Source organism: Triticum dicoccoides, chromosome 1A (assembly GCF_002162155.2).
Source record: "Triticum dicoccoides isolate Atlit2015 ecotype Zavitan chromosome 1A, WEW_v2.0, whole genome shotgun sequence".
NCBI classification, from domain to species: Eukaryota; Viridiplantae; Streptophyta; class Magnoliopsida; order Poales; family Poaceae; genus Triticum; species Triticum dicoccoides.
In genome coordinates, this window is record NC_041380.1 from 563,827,562 (window position 1) to 563,843,191 (window position 15,630).

Sequence of the window (15,630 nt, forward strand, 5' to 3'; positions counted from 1 at the left end):
GGCCAAAATCCCTATCCGAATAATCCAAAACCCCTATGAATTTATTTATTTTGAATTGAATACCCCTATGAAATGAGTGATTTCGCTATGGAATTCGTTTGAAAGGTACCACTACTATTTATTTTTTTGAGGGAAAGGTACCACGACTAAAATCCTCGTGCTATCTCCTATGGGCCTGAAGTTTTTTTTCCCCTATGTATATGTGCACCGAGCTGCTACGCTCACACAGGCTTCTTTCTTCCTCAACCTCCTCTGCTCCCTCCTGCTCCTTTGCCCAGGCCCCTCTCGGCCTCTGCTCAATGGAGTGGCCGACGAGCGAGGATTGACGCCCGCTACTGAATTCCCTGAATTCCTTCTCGTTCCTCTATTTTCCCCCCGATCAATTGACGCCCTAATCTCCCTGATTTTGAGCCTGTGTTGTTGGATCGCAGGTCCTGGTCGCAGCCGTGCAGCTAGACGGCGCACACCGGAGCTCGGGGTACGCAGCCGCGGCGGAGCTGCTCCGGCGTAGACCCGCGGCCTGGTGCTCTACTGCCACTCCTGCGCTTTCCCCATTACTCCCGTTCCCCAAGTCGAACTGGTACTACTGAACTGCACCCATCTGGCCGATCTAGTTCAGACATCAGAGTTAGACATTTTCCACTGTGGTGCGGTTTTCTACAGTGCTGGATTTGCTTGTGCACCTTGGGCCCTTGTGGTTAATTTTTTTCCCAGAACACATGCTGTCAAGATTAATAGTCAGTGCACCCTAAACCATCATCTCTAAAAAAAATCTTTTAGACCTATGTAGTTACTTCTCCCTGTCTCCAGAATGACCGCAGGATCAAATGATTCACATGGTGACTGCTACAACTTGACGAGAAGTTAAGGCCTGCCGTGAGGGCGTGTAACTGCTAGTAGTGTTCAGATTTGCTTCACATCAGACCTTCAGCAAACTCCAAACATAATGCAGAAGTTCAGCTACAATATTGTACAGAGTTGTGGAGCTTAGCCCTTCAGAGGTCGTGAGATCGAAGTACATCTCAGCACATAAGAAATAGGAGTAATATTTATGACCAGCAGTCCAGCATCAAGCAAACTCAAAAGTACCACACTCCAAGACAGGATAACAAAACATAACCACATAGAACAAGATTCAAACTTAGACACACGTGTCTCAGCACAGCAGTGGGGCCGTCAAGAGTGGAAGAGCGATGCATGCTACAGTCGAGGTAGAAAGGAGCCAAGGGGTCCGCACCAGCCACAGCGCGGAGAGAGTTCAAGTGTAAGTGAACTTGAGGCAGTCCAACACTCGACTCCTGAAGGCAGTGGAGACGAGGTCACTGGATCTTGAGACTGTTGGAAAACGAAGCTTCATTCTCCCAGCCTGCATCCGAATTAAATTACTCAAGGATACAATGAAATGAATGACCAAAATATCATAAATTAATGTTTACAAAAGGTTTTCTGTGAGAGTGATGTATGCCATTTACCTTTGCATTTATTTATAGCTGTGAATCTGAAATCACAGTTCATTCGATTTCCTTGCAGCGGATACTCGCAATCTTTGGCCAGCTTTCTCCATCGGGTGTTTGGCAGCTCTCCTTCAAGCGCTCACAACGCCGAACACATATATGTTGAAGGGAGGATGGTAGATCAGGTAAAGATGATATGTTGGGGCACCCGTAGATACCAAGCTTTGTCAGACTGGACAGACACTTCAGATTTATTGGCAGGGACCTCATTTCACTATTATATAATGACAGGTACCGCAGGGATGAGAAATTTGCAGATTCTTCGAATGAAACAGATGGCTCCTTGCAATTAATAAGATTGAGGAATTCTGGAACTGTAAAACCTTTAGCCGAGAGCATGTGGTTGAGTATCACAGGACTGTTAACACTGAGTGATTTCTGCACCCGAAACTGTGAGATGCACTTCGCTTTGAGCTTCGGGACATCTTTTAAATATACGCTGTGAAGTTGCAGGAAAGACAGTCCTTCAATAAAGCACAGATCAGGGAGATCCACTAGTCTTAATGATGCAAGGGAGGTCAGATGACCAATTGACAAGGATGCAAGGCCTCCACAGCCACCCATGTCAAGATCTCAGGTGCGGTAGACCACTACTGAAGAAATTAGCTCCAACCACGCACCGGGATGTAATGAGCATCGTAAGTGATAATGGCATTTCATCTGCTCCACGTGCCAAGTCTAGAGAAGGGCAGGAGTAAAATCTGACATCCAAAAGAGAGGTAGCAGCTCGTAAACCCCCTAATGACCTGAGACACCAGCAAGACTCGATGCACAGGTAGCGAAGCTCTGTCAAATGTTGGAGGACCTCTTGAGATGGAAGTGTAGTCAAAGTCATGATCTTATCTAAGGTCAGCATTCTCAGAGAAGTGAGAGTATTAAGGCAAACAACTAATGCCCCATCTGTAATACTGCATGAATAAAGATGAAGTTGGGTAAGTTGTGATGGTGGAACCAGAGGCAGCCCGATGCTTCTTCCATAAATGAGTCTCATCCTCTCCTTGTGGCAACATATCCATGCATTGATGCTATCCTCTATCACAAATTCCTCTCTTTCTATAACACTTCTAATGTTTTCAATACCTGACATATCTACATCCATCAATACCATCAACTGCTCCAGAGATGAAAATTCCGATGCTATTATGTCACTTGTTTTTGATACTGAACCCTCACTTGATATCAAAGGAAGATTTGATAACAATTGTGTAAACGAGGCTTCTGTATTCCCAGCCTGCAACCAAATTAAACAAATGAAAGATACAATGAAATGAATGAACATAGTATTTCAATGATCAAAATATCATAAGATAATGTCCACAAAAGGTTTTCTGAGAGAGTACCAACATACTACCTTTCCATTTATTTGTAGTTGTGGATCTGTGTAAGTGCATCTAGTGCCACCCCTAGTTGGTTTTGGAGTATTGACGACAAACCTAGTTGAGGGACTAATGTGTTTGTGAGAATTGCAGGATAACACAGGTAGAAGTCCCTCATTGATTCGGTTTACTACCAGAGATGACCCCCAAAAATGTACGAAGACATTGAAGACAATGGTGGTATATGAAGATATTCACATTGAATACTATGACAAGAGAAGACACTACGTGAAGCCAATGGAACTCGAAGACTTAGATCTTTCGTAGTTCTTTTTCATTTGTGTTGAGTCATAGGAACCACCGTACTGTTAAGTGGGGTCCAAGAGAACCAGTCAGAATGACTGAAGTGATGCCTAATTCAAAATCCTATGTCTTCGAGCAAAGACTATGAGAGCAAATCTTGTCCAGAGTCGGACAAGTCAGCTTTACTTGTAGCCCAAGTAAAGTTGCCGTGTGAGTTCAAAATCTGACCGTTGGAACACGTGTCAGTTCCTTAGTGACCCAGGGTCATTTCGGACAAATCAGGTTGGGTTGCCCAGTGGCTATAAATAGTCCATCCCCTACAACCATAAACGGTTGGCTGCTCAGATTTCAGTGCACGGCTTTTGTCGTTTGAGAGCAACCCACCTCGAAGCCTTTGAGAGAAAATTCCTAGCGAGGAGAAAAGCCCTAACCACCCAGAGCCAGAGTAAATTGGGCATCACTTAAGTCTTCTTGTCTGAGTGATCTGAAGACTTATTACACTTGAGGACTGTGCATCCTCTAGACGGTTAGGCGTTGTGTTTTGAGCATCCAAGAGAAATTGTGGATTGCCGGTGAACGAAGTCTGTGAAGGTTTGGGAGTCTACCTTGAAGACTTACCAGAGTGATTGGGCGAGGTCTGTGTGACCTTAGCTCAAGGAGATTACGGTGAGGACTGGGTGTCCTGAGCTGCTTGTTCAGGACTGGGTGTCCGAGACTGTGTGTCCTTTGGTTTAAATATCTAGCCGCTCCAACCAGACGTACAGTTGTCACAGCAACTGGAACTGGTCCAACAAATCATTGTCTTCAACGAGTCACTGGTTTCATCTTCACTTCCTTTTACTTACTGATACTCATTTTGAAGCCATTGCATGCTTGCTCTATCTCTTGTCTTCACAACGTAACTGTATGATTTGATTGGCTTCATAACTTCTTCCTACCTGATCCTTATTACACCGCAGCTACTTGTCATTGTGCTTTCACTCTATTGAACACTTGACCATGGCTTGCCTAGTGTAATCTAACTTCCGCTGCATAGTGATAGGCATATCTCTACTGTTTGTCTTCATAACCTTCACGTTTTGAAGACTTTCATAAAAATCGCCTATTCACCCCCCCTCTAGTCGATATAACGCACTTTCAATTGGTATCAGAGCAAGGTGCTCCCTTGTTCTGTGTGATTCGGTTTAACCACCTGGAGTTTTAGCTATGTCAACTGCAGGGATAATCAAAGTCTCCGCTGCGTGCCCCGTCTTCGATGGAACTGAATATCCCTACTAGAAGAATAAGATGCGCATGCATCTTGAAGCCATTGACGTCGACCTATGGTATGTCGTCGAGAACGGCGTTCCCAAGGCTGGAGAAGGTGTCACTGCTGCTGATGTCAAGAAGTTCACTCAACTGGACTCTACTGCCAAGAATATCATCTGTGGTCATCTGACCAAAGGACAGTATGGCCGTGTGAGTGCTTTGAAGACATTCAAGCTGGTCTGGGACTGGCTCTCCAAGGTCAATGAAGGCATCTCAACCCAGAGAGATCAGAGAATCAGCGTTCTTCGCAACCTCTTCAACCGCTTCAAGCGAAATGACAATGAGAATGTCCAGCACACATTTGATCGGCTCACTGACATCACAAATGAGCTTCAAGCCCTCGGCGCTACTGAGATCACCAAACATGAAATCGTCAAGACGCTGCTGAGATCACTTGATAGTTCGTTTGACATCCTAGCCCTGATGATTCAAGAACGTCCTGATTTCAAGACACTCGATCCGTCTGACATACTTGAGAGGCTCAACACACATGAGTTTCAGCTTTCTGAGAAAAGAGATATCTACGGTCCAAACTATGGGCGAACTCGTGCCTTGAAGGCAAAAGCTGTTTCCTCATCTGAAGAAGAATCTGACAGCAGTTCTGATGATCCTGAAGACATTGGAAGGGAACTTGCAATGCTAGTGAAGAAGTTCCAAAAATTCACCAAGAAGAAAGGCTTCAGAAAGTCTTCACGATCAAGCTCAAGGAATGATGAAGCTTCTGCTCATGACTACAAGAAGAAAACATGCCACAAGTGCAAGAAAACTGGACACTTCATCTCTGAGTGTCCACAGTGGGACAATGAGAACAAAAGGAAGAAGAAGAGCAAGGAATATGATTCTGACGACAAGAAGAAGAAGAAGAAATACTCAAAGTCTTCTTCCAAGTCTTCCTCAAAGTCTTCATCACACAAGAAGAGCTCATCTGTCAAGGCACGTGCGTTTGTTGGCAAGGAAATGGATTCAGAGAAAGAGTCCGCTTCTGAGGAGGCAGAGGTAGAGTCTGAGGAGGAGTCTGATTCTGGCATTGCAAGTCTGGCTACAGCATACGTCGCCAAGTCCATCTTCAACACTGAAGACAATGACTTCATCACCGACACCTATGCAAATGACAAGGACGACTCCGCTCCTACCTACTGCTTCATGGCACGCGGTGCCAAGGTAAACAAACGCACTACTCACTATCAAACATCCAGTGACGATGACTCTGATTGTGATTCAAAACCCAGCTACAAAACACTTGCTAAAATTGCAACTGAACAACAAAAGGCCATGGAACATATTCAAAAATTGTTAGACAGAAGCGATGATCTGTTGGGTGCTGAAATGACTCGATCTGAATCCTTAATTGAAGACATAAAAAATCTTCACGTTAAGTATCAGGAACTTGAAGATCGTCTTGAGACTCTCTCAACTACTCATGAAAAGCTTTCTTATGATTATCTTCAAAGGAAGCAAGAACTTGAGAAGTTGAGAGCGGATCATGAAGATCTTCAAAAGGAAAACAAGTCACTTCGCGCCGAACAGATCAGTTCCGCTCAGGAAGAATTTGAACCACCATGCCTTAAATGCATTGAGCGTGATAATGCTACTTCTGTTGCTGAATGTTCCACTGCTACCGCTGTTGCAATATCTTCAACTGTTGAAATGGTAACTAACCCCTCTGCTAAGGATACCACTGCTATTGCTGATGAGAATGCTAGGTTGAAGACATTGCTTGAAACAGGGATGTACAAAAGTCTTAAAGGGCATCAGACATTATGTGATGTCCTTAAGAAGCAGATTCTGAACCAGAACCCTAGGAAAGAGGGTGTTGGGTTCATAAGGAAAATAAATGCAGATGGCTCTTACTGGAAACCTGAGCAGTACCCCAAAACCACATGGGTTGCTGCAAAGGAATCCTCAGCAGATCCATCCAATCTATCTGGCTTCACTTGTGCTAACCCCATTATCATTGATGAATCCTTTGATGCAAACTATAAAGTGTTTAAGAATCAGAATGGTGAAGTGTTTGCCAGGTACATTGGTACTAACTGCAGGAATGGATCGCCTATGAAGAAGATCTGGGTTCCGAAAACGTGTCTGGAAAATCTTCCTGTGAATGTCTTCATGACACCTCACATGAAGAAGACAAACCTCAGCCCAAAGGCTTCATACAGACAGAGGACTCACCTGAGTCGCACTAATGCAAATGTTTTGCAGGGAAACCATACTCAGGCATATGAATATGAGAGCGGTTCATCAAACCGTCATGTTCATATGACCAAGAACTATTCTGCCTATTCTTATGAGTACTATTGTCCTCCTGCTAGACTATTTGCTAGGGCTCCAAAGCCAAAATTCTCAGATGCTGCACTTAGACTTATTGCTTCTAAGCCACCCTTGAAGATGTGGGTGGTTAAGAAAGCTTAACTCTCTTTTGCAGGGAAAGGTCTCCAGCAGAAAACCAAAATCTTCTGACGCTATTGCTGGGGACCTTAAAAATCTTGCAGGGCGCAAGATAAAATGCCCTAATGGCATCACTATGTATTTCGTTCATGAATCGCATGCTACTCTCCCTATTAGTCCTAATCTGGATCTAAGTTTTCATAACCCACTGGTTCGTCAAATGTTTTTGCTTCACAATTCTCTTCGTGAAGCCTATCCCCCTAACTGCACTGTAGGGTACAACACCAGCGTCTTCAGAGTCTTCAGAATGGATTATTGACAGTGGATGTACAAATCACATGACCGGCAAAAGAAGCCTTCTTATGGACTCAACCTTACGTCCATCCGACAAGAGCCACATCACATTTGCTGACACTGGTAAAAGTAAGGTATTGGGTCTAGGTAGAGTTGCAATCTCAAAGGATCAACACATGGATAAAGTCATGCTTGTTGAATCTCTTGGCTTCAACTTAATGTCTGTCTCAATGCTTTGCGATTTGAACATGGTCGTAATATTTGGAAAATATCGTTGCCTGGTACTAATGGAATCTGACAAGTCTCTAGTGTTTGAAGGGTATCGAAAAGATGATTTGTATGTGGTAGATTTCTCAGCAGGGCCACAGCTTGCAGTATGTCTTCTTGCAAAAGCTTCAGAATGCTGGCTTTGGCATCGGAGGCTTGGGCATGCTGGGATGAGGAACCTCCACACCCTTGCGAAGAAGAAGCATGTCATAGGCATCGAGGGCGTCAAGTTCAAGAAAGACCACTTATGCGGTGCCTGTGAAGCAGGGAAGATGACGAGGGCAAAACATCCCTCGAAGACAATCATGACCACTACTCGACCCTTCGAACTGCTTCACATGGATCTTTTTGGTCCCACTCACTACTCAACTTTTTCCACTACTGCTTGCCTCTATGGCTTTGTCATTGTTGGTGATTACTCTAGATATACTTGGGTGCACATAATCCTTTACAAGACTGAAGTGCAGGATGTCTTCAGACGCTTCGCCAATCGAGTTATGAACAATTATGGCGCCAAGATAAAGCACATCAGAAGTGACAATGGCACTGAATTCAAGAACACTGGCCTTGATACGTATCTTGATACCTTGGGCATCACACATGAATTCTCAGCTCCGTACACGCCACAGCAGAATGGCGTCGTCGAACGCAAGAATAGAACACTCATTGAGATGACCAAAACGATGCTAGATGAATACAAGACTCCAAGAAAATTCTGGACTGAAGCTATTGACACTGCATGCCATACAATCAACCGCGTTTATCTTCACAAGCTTCTGAACAAGACACCTTATGAGCTACTAACTGGCAAGAAGCCAAATGTCAGTTACTTCAGAGTATTTGGCGCAAGATGCTGGATTAAGGACCCACACCATACCTCAAAGTTTGCACCAAAAGCACATGAGGGTTTTATGCTCGGATATGGAAAGGATTCACACTCCTACAGAGTCTTCAATCTCTTTCACTACAAAGTGGTTGAAACAGTGGATGTGCGGTTCGATGAAACCAATGGTTCACAAAGAGAGCAACTGCCAAATGTGCTAGATGAAGTTTCAGCCAGTGAATCAATCAAGCTTATGGGAACTGGAAAGATTATACCTTCTGAAGCTCATCCTGAAGAAGAACTTATCATCTCAGCACCTGATCCACATGAAGACAATGCTCAGCCTGAAGACATTCCTCCCAATGACAACACAGATCAGCAAGAGCAAAGTCTTCGCCCTGTACATCCTTGTGTTGCCAATGAAGTGCGGATTGACAGAATAGTTGACAGCATCAATGCACCTGGTCCACTCACTCGTTCAAGGGTAACTCAACTGGCAAATTTCTGTGGGCACTTCGCATTCGTCTCAATTTCAGAACCCAAGAAAGTTGAAGAAGCCTTTATGGAACCTGAATGGATTCAAGCAATGCAAGAAGAGCTTCAACAATTTGAGTTGAACAATGTTTGGGAACTGGTTAAGCGTCCTGATCCACGGAAGCACAATATAATAGGCACCAAATGGATATACCACAACAAGCAAGATGAGCATGGTCAAGTCGTCAGAAACAAAGCTCGCCTCGTTGCTCAAGGATATACTCAAGTGAAAGGCATTGACTTCGATGAAACATTTGCTCCTGTGGCTAGACTTGAAGCCATACGTATACTGCTGGCCTATGCAAATCATCACAACATACTTCTGTATCAAATGGATGTGAAGAGTGCCTTTCTCAATGGAAAGATTGAAGAAGAAGTGTATGTTGCACAACCACCTGGGTTTAAAGATCCAAAACATCCTGACATGGTATACAAGCTCAACAAGGCACTGTATGGCCTCAAACAAGCCCCTCGGGCCTGGTATGACACACTCAAATACTTCCTGAAGAGCAAAGGCTTCATACCTGGTTCCCTAGATCCCACTCTCTTCACGAAGACATATGATGGTGAACTGTTTGTGTGCCAAATATATGTGGATGACATTATCTTCGGCTGCACCAATTAGAAGTACAGTGAAGAGTTTGGCTATATGATGCAAGAGCAATATCAGATGTCTATGATGGGGGAGCTGAAGTTTTTCCTCGGTCTTCAAATACGGCAACAACGCAACGGCATCTTCATATCTCAAGAGAAGTATCTTAAAGAGTGCATGTAGAAGTTTGGTATGCAAGACTGCAAAGGCTTCACAACACCAATGCCAGCCAAACATCATCTGGGTCCCGACGATAATGGTAAAGAATTCGATCAAAAGGTATACCGCTCCATGATTGGTTCTTTGCTTTATTTATGTGCATCTAGGCCAGATATTATGCTTAGTGTTTGCATGTGTGCTCGATTTCAAGCGGCACCAAAGGAGTCGCATCACTTAGCAGTGAAGCGAATTCTTTGATATTTGGCTCACACCCCAACTCTAGGATTATGGTATCCAAAGGGCTCAGAATTTGATCTGGTTGGATTCTCGGATGCTGATTATGCTGGTGACAAGGTTGATCGGAAGTCTACATCAGGCACATGTCATTTTCTGGGACGATCACTTGTATGTTGGTCTTCAAAGAAGCAGAACTGTGTATCCCTCTCCACTGCTGAATCTGAATAAATTGCTGCTGGATCTTGCTGCGCTCAGCTTTTATGGATGAAGCAAACACTCAAGGACTATGGCATTCATCTGAAGCAAGTGCCACTCTACTGCGACAACGAAAGCGCCATCAAGATCGCCAACAACCCAGTTCAGCACTCGAATACAAAGCACATTGAAATTCGTCATCACTTTCTTAGAGATCATGTTGTGAAGGAAGATATTGATATCATACACGTCAACACTGAAGAGCAACTGGCAGATATCTTCACCAAGCCCTTGGATAAGAAGAGATTTTGCAAGTTATGGTGTGAGCTAAATATCTTGGAATCCTCAAATGTCCTGTGATCAGGCACACATCCTAACACTTATGCATATTGATGACTTAGATGTGCAACACACGAAGTAACGTATATCTTCAATCAATGAAGACATACATTCTAAGAGTGAATACATTAATGTGGAATTTGACTTCGGAGCGCCACGATAATTGTGCGTCGTGTCTGGGTCTAATACTTCCTATACGGTGGGTAACGCCACCACCAAACGTTCTATTTTGAAGTGTTTCACTCATGGCGTTACCTTGCAATGTCTTCACATTTGGTTTGACTTCAATCTCAACATGTCTTCATGATTATCTTCACTACGCTGATTATATAGATACTAGTGTTCTGTCCTCTACATCATTCACTTATAGCTATGTCTTCTTGTTTGAATCTTTTGAACTAAGTGAATGTGATCGGACCCTTATCTCTCTATGCTTTCTATCTCAAATTCTATCTCTCCAAGTCATATGCATTCTATTGAAACTGTCGAATGTCTTCTCTGCGTCCTTGTCAGCAGAAGACACAGAGACAACCTTTAAAACCGTTTTCAATGCTCATTCATCCACAAGAAATCCAGAGAAGTAGGAACGACCACCCGACAATCCAGGCGTGCGTGGGATGTGGAACTGCCCCCGAGATTCCGCATGATGACCACGTGCTGTTCAGATGCGAATCGCCAGGGGCACCTGTGTAATAGCGCAGTGCCGCCCCTGTAACTATAAATACACACTCACCGCGGTCATTATCTCCTTCTTCCCCCCTCGCACGAACCCTAGCACCACCGCTAGCTCTAGACGACGCCGGCGACGAAGCGCTTCACTGCCGCAACCTCTCCGACGCCGTTTTCACGCCGACTGCGGACATCGTCCTCTCCGCCGTCGCCGTAGGTGTCTTCCGTCACCAAGTTAGGGCACGGAGGATTGAACTGCTCGGCCTCATCTCCCACTTCGTCTAACAGTTCCAAGTGTGGTAAATAAATCTTCTTTTTACAGCCCCTTTTGATCCTATGGTTCTGTCACTTTCTGCCATAAGAAGTTTCTATTCACACAAGTTAGATCTCTCTCAATCTGCATCTCATAACATGCCTAGTATATTCACTTGTGCTTCATGAAGTAGTTAGATTCCTCACTTGTACTGATCTGTGGGTTCGTACAAATCTGGAACCAACTTCTTTTCTATGAGTGAATGTCTTCGTACGATGAGGTCAATGTCTTCTAAAACCGATTTATCTTCAAAATCTTCTGAGAATGCATATGACCTCTTCCCCTTCCCTCGCGCCTTAATGCTGTCACAGGTACATGTCCGTGGGAGAATCTTTTGGTTCTCATAGTCTGCATTCATTTGCAGAGTTGTTACAGCATCACATAAATTCTCCTGAAGCCAGTTCCTGTTGGTCCAGCAAAAGGAAGCCTTTGAAGCCTTTGAACATTCTGAAGCCTTCCAAGTTAAGGTTTATGGCTTCAGAAACAGCAGCAAGGAAGGGAGGCAGACAGCGTCGTGGTGGAACGTCCAAAGATCTGCCTGATGAACTGGTAGAGATGTACAAAACAGATCCTGAAGAGAATTATGGTCAGCGCAAGACCCAAATCCAATGGATTCGACGCTACTGGGCAGAGCAATGGTTTCAATACCGCTTCGTCACCCAGGAGTATGCTGAGAAAAACGCCATCAAGAGACCTTGGGGAGACGTCCTATACAAAAATCTCGTACCCAGGTCCAGAGATGAAGCCATTGCTCAAGGCTTCTACCCATGCATGGTCCGTGGACCACAGCCAGCTGAAGCACATCCGTCGTCACTACTCTGGTGTCGTGACGACAATCTGTTCAAGCGCAACTTCCAGTTTGCCCAGAACTCAGCGAAGCAAAACAAGAAGAAGTTGGAGTTAGACTTCAACCCTGGTCCCTCCGCACCAAGGGCAGATGGCACACGCGACGCAGAACCCAATATCATCGGTCCATATGCAAATCTTGAGGGCCTCATCACCCGCATCTTAGTCCAAGGGACTGCCGTGAATGACCCTCCTGCTGACTCTGAGTCTGATGAAGCGCCTGCTGTACCGAAGCTAAAGCAGTCCAAGAAGCCAAAAGCTTCAAAGCCGGCCCATTCACCAAAAACATCAAGGGTGAAGCCATTGGCAACTGCACCTCCTGAAGACAGTGTGCAGTCTGAAGACGTATCTCGCGTCTCCAAGCCCCAGAAGGCCAAGGTGCCTCAGCCACACACCGGCAAAGAGCTCACAGCTGCTGCCATTCTGCGCAGTGAAACCATTGATCTGTCAAGCGATGAAGATCTTGGAGATGACGCTCTTGAGCAGCTCATCAAGAGCAAGGAAGCTGAAATCTTCAACAATCTGCCTCTCTTTGATGTCGCCATCATCCACAACTTCATCGATGAATGGTTTGCCTCACCAAACATAAGCTTCGAAGATCTGCAGCTGCCCATAGGCCTCAGCGTCACCTTCCAAGGCGCTATTGCTTCAGAACTTGCAATTGCTCAACGCATTGTTGAATTGAAGCAGAAAATTGATTTTGAAAAGGCTCAGTTCAAGAAGCACATGGCCACCCTCAGCGTGCAAGAAGTCAAGAACTTCAAGATCATGTTGCACGAGCTAAAGGAAAACTTTCTGAAGAAGCATGCAGAAGCTCAGGGTTCGCGGGAGCGAATGAAGACTCTGGCTGATCGCTGTGTGCAAGCCTATAACGAGGCTGAGAAGCGCAAGGCACTTGGGCGTCCCGGCATCGACCCCAGGATGGCCGCGAAGAAGAAGAAGAAGCCTGCTATGGCTGAACAAGAAACACCAAGGCAAGAAGCTGTTCCGATTGTCTTCCCAACCGCAACGACTGGCTCGAAGCCAAAGAGCCGGTCAACCGCTTCAGAGGTCAAGAAGACACGGACTGCTGAGGCTGAAGCAAGGAAGAGAAAACACGCTGAAGCCTCTCCTTCTGACCCCACCAAGAAGAAGCGCAAGATCAAGAAAGCTCGGGCTGCTCCCACAGAGCCCTTGATGGTTGAACCCCTCTCTGTCATCTATCCTGACGCATATCGTCAGCTGACAGTTCATGAGCCTGCTCCCACCGAGGCTTCTGAAGCTGAAGATATTCCAGCAGCCGACCCCATCGCTACTGAAGACATTGGTCACCAGGACAATGTACAAGATGATGCAGCCCTTCCTCAGCTTGAAACAAGCGAACTCATCAGCATTGGTCGTCCTCTGACGCCAATTGCACAAGATGTGTCATGAGAGGATCGCCCACAAGTGGAAGAAGAATCTGAGGTCCAGCCCACTCCAACTCCACAAGCGTCGTCTGCATTTCGCAGGCTTCACAAAGGTCCAAGGCCTCAAGAATCCGCTGACGATATTCCGGCTGCATCAGCCGAAGACAATGAAGAAGTACCACAAGATCCAACTCCCCCGCTCCAACAAGAAGCAGTTCTCCAGGAGTACGTGCCTGAGTCTATCCCTCCAACTACACAAGTGGAGGCTGAAAATGTTGCAGCTGCCACAACCAACACTGAAGCCAATGTGGAGCCCTCCCCACCAAAAGCTTCAGAAGATAGTGAAGCTACTGATCCAGACACGTCTGTTCCTGAGTCTGCTGCAGGTCCTCAATTTGATTACCATGTTGAGCACAGGCCTCAAGTCCAGACGCCAATCCCAAGACTGCCAAGGTTCCTAGGTCCTGCATCAACACCTGGTTCCTTTAACATCAATAGCTTCAAGGCAGATAATACGTTCTTCAACAGCTCCAAGAACCCCTATTCAAGGGAAATGATTGTATCAGATAGGTTCTGGAGCTATCCTGCATCAACACCTGGTTCCTTTAACATCAATAGCTTCAAGGCAGATAATACGTTCTTCAACAGCTCCAAGAACCCCTATTCAAGGGAAAGGATTGTATCAAATAGGTTCTGGAGCTATCCTCAGCGCAGCTACTATTCATGCATCCTATACAACAAAGGTCGCATCTTCCCGCACAAGCGCCTTGATGTTGAAGCCATTGCTGGTCTGCCCTGTTTAGAGGAAGCTTTGGATTGCTTTAAGCAAGTGGGTCTGCTGCAGTTTGTGACTGATGAGGAGCACTGGAATGAAGAGCTTCTACTACAATTCTATGCCACCCTCCACATCAAAGGATACAACAGAGATCCGAAGACTTGGGTCCTGGAGTGGATGACTGGCAATGTCCATCACGAAGCCAATGCATTTGATATCATTGAGCTCACCGGCCTGCCCACTCCTGGCGAATTCTACGAGGAAGGCTGTCAACTACATGCTGAAGCTATTGAGAGCATATTCCAGAGGCCTGAACCAAATATGAGTCAGATGCTCTCAATGATGAAGCCATTGCCCCACGATGCACCTTATCCAACAGAGTTCTTCGTTGAAGACCTTGAGTACCTGCCCAGAACCATATATCACATCATCCGGCGGACTCTCTGGCCCATTAAGGGACACTCTCCACATGCCAAGATTGAGGGTGCAATGAAGACTCTGATATTCTATATCCTTCATGGCAAATGGTTCAATGCGCAGGATTTCTTCATACGCCAATTTGCAGCATCAGGCTCAGATTTATTTGGTTTGAAGTTCTATGCTCCTTGGGTAATGAGGCTGATCAAGCTTCACTCTGCGATTTCATATCAGCCCTCAGCCCGCAACCATCAAATTTTCTTGCCAGATGTGGATACCTCTGCTGAAGACATATATCCTGAGCCTGCCAAGCAACCTCTGTGTCTTCAGAATGCAGAACACCAGAGCTTCACTCAGAATGTTGAAGGTGTTGAAGCCATCTCAAGGGTGTATCCGTTGGCTGGCACTACACGTGCACCACACCCTGCATCAACTGAAGCCACTGACAGCACACCTGCTCAAAGACCCAAGAAGCATGCTCGTACTCTCACTGACCGAGAGCTTCTTGTGGCCCTTCATCAAAAGCAGGATAGGCATCACGACTGGTTGAAGAGACAGATGAAAAGCCTCTTGGTGGATGTCAATCGCATCAGAAATATTGCCACCAAGAATGCATTCGTTGCACATGAAACTTGTCGCCGCACTTGGAAAGGACTCACAATGCTGTGCTCTGAAGCTGATCTTCATGAGGATGGCTTCAGAGAGCGATTCAAGTTTGACTCCACACCTCCCAGAAGGGCTGTGCTACGCGGAACTCCGTCACTTGAAAACTCAGAATTCTCTTCATCTGCTGCCACGGTGACTGCACGGATAATCAAGGAAGAAGACGATGCTACATCACCACCACCTCCTTCAGCGCGCGTCGACTCGGCACCAAGCTCTTCAGCACCGCCAAACAACTCCAACGACCCTGCTGCGCATGGAAACGCGTAGAAAAACTCTATGTCTTCAAA

General features: G+C 45.6%; 1 long non-coding RNA gene across 1 annotated transcript; it reads left to right on the top strand.

Moving 5' to 3' along the window:
• Positions 1-211: 211 nt before the first annotated feature.
• LOC119290745 lies at positions 212-2,450 on the top strand. The gene is made up of 3 exons (XR_005142040.1): positions 212-580; positions 1,531-1,639; positions 1,746-2,450. It is a non-coding gene; the product is annotated as an uncharacterized LOC119290745 (long non-coding RNA).
• The last annotated feature ends 13,180 nt before the right edge of the window (positions 2,451-15,630 follow it).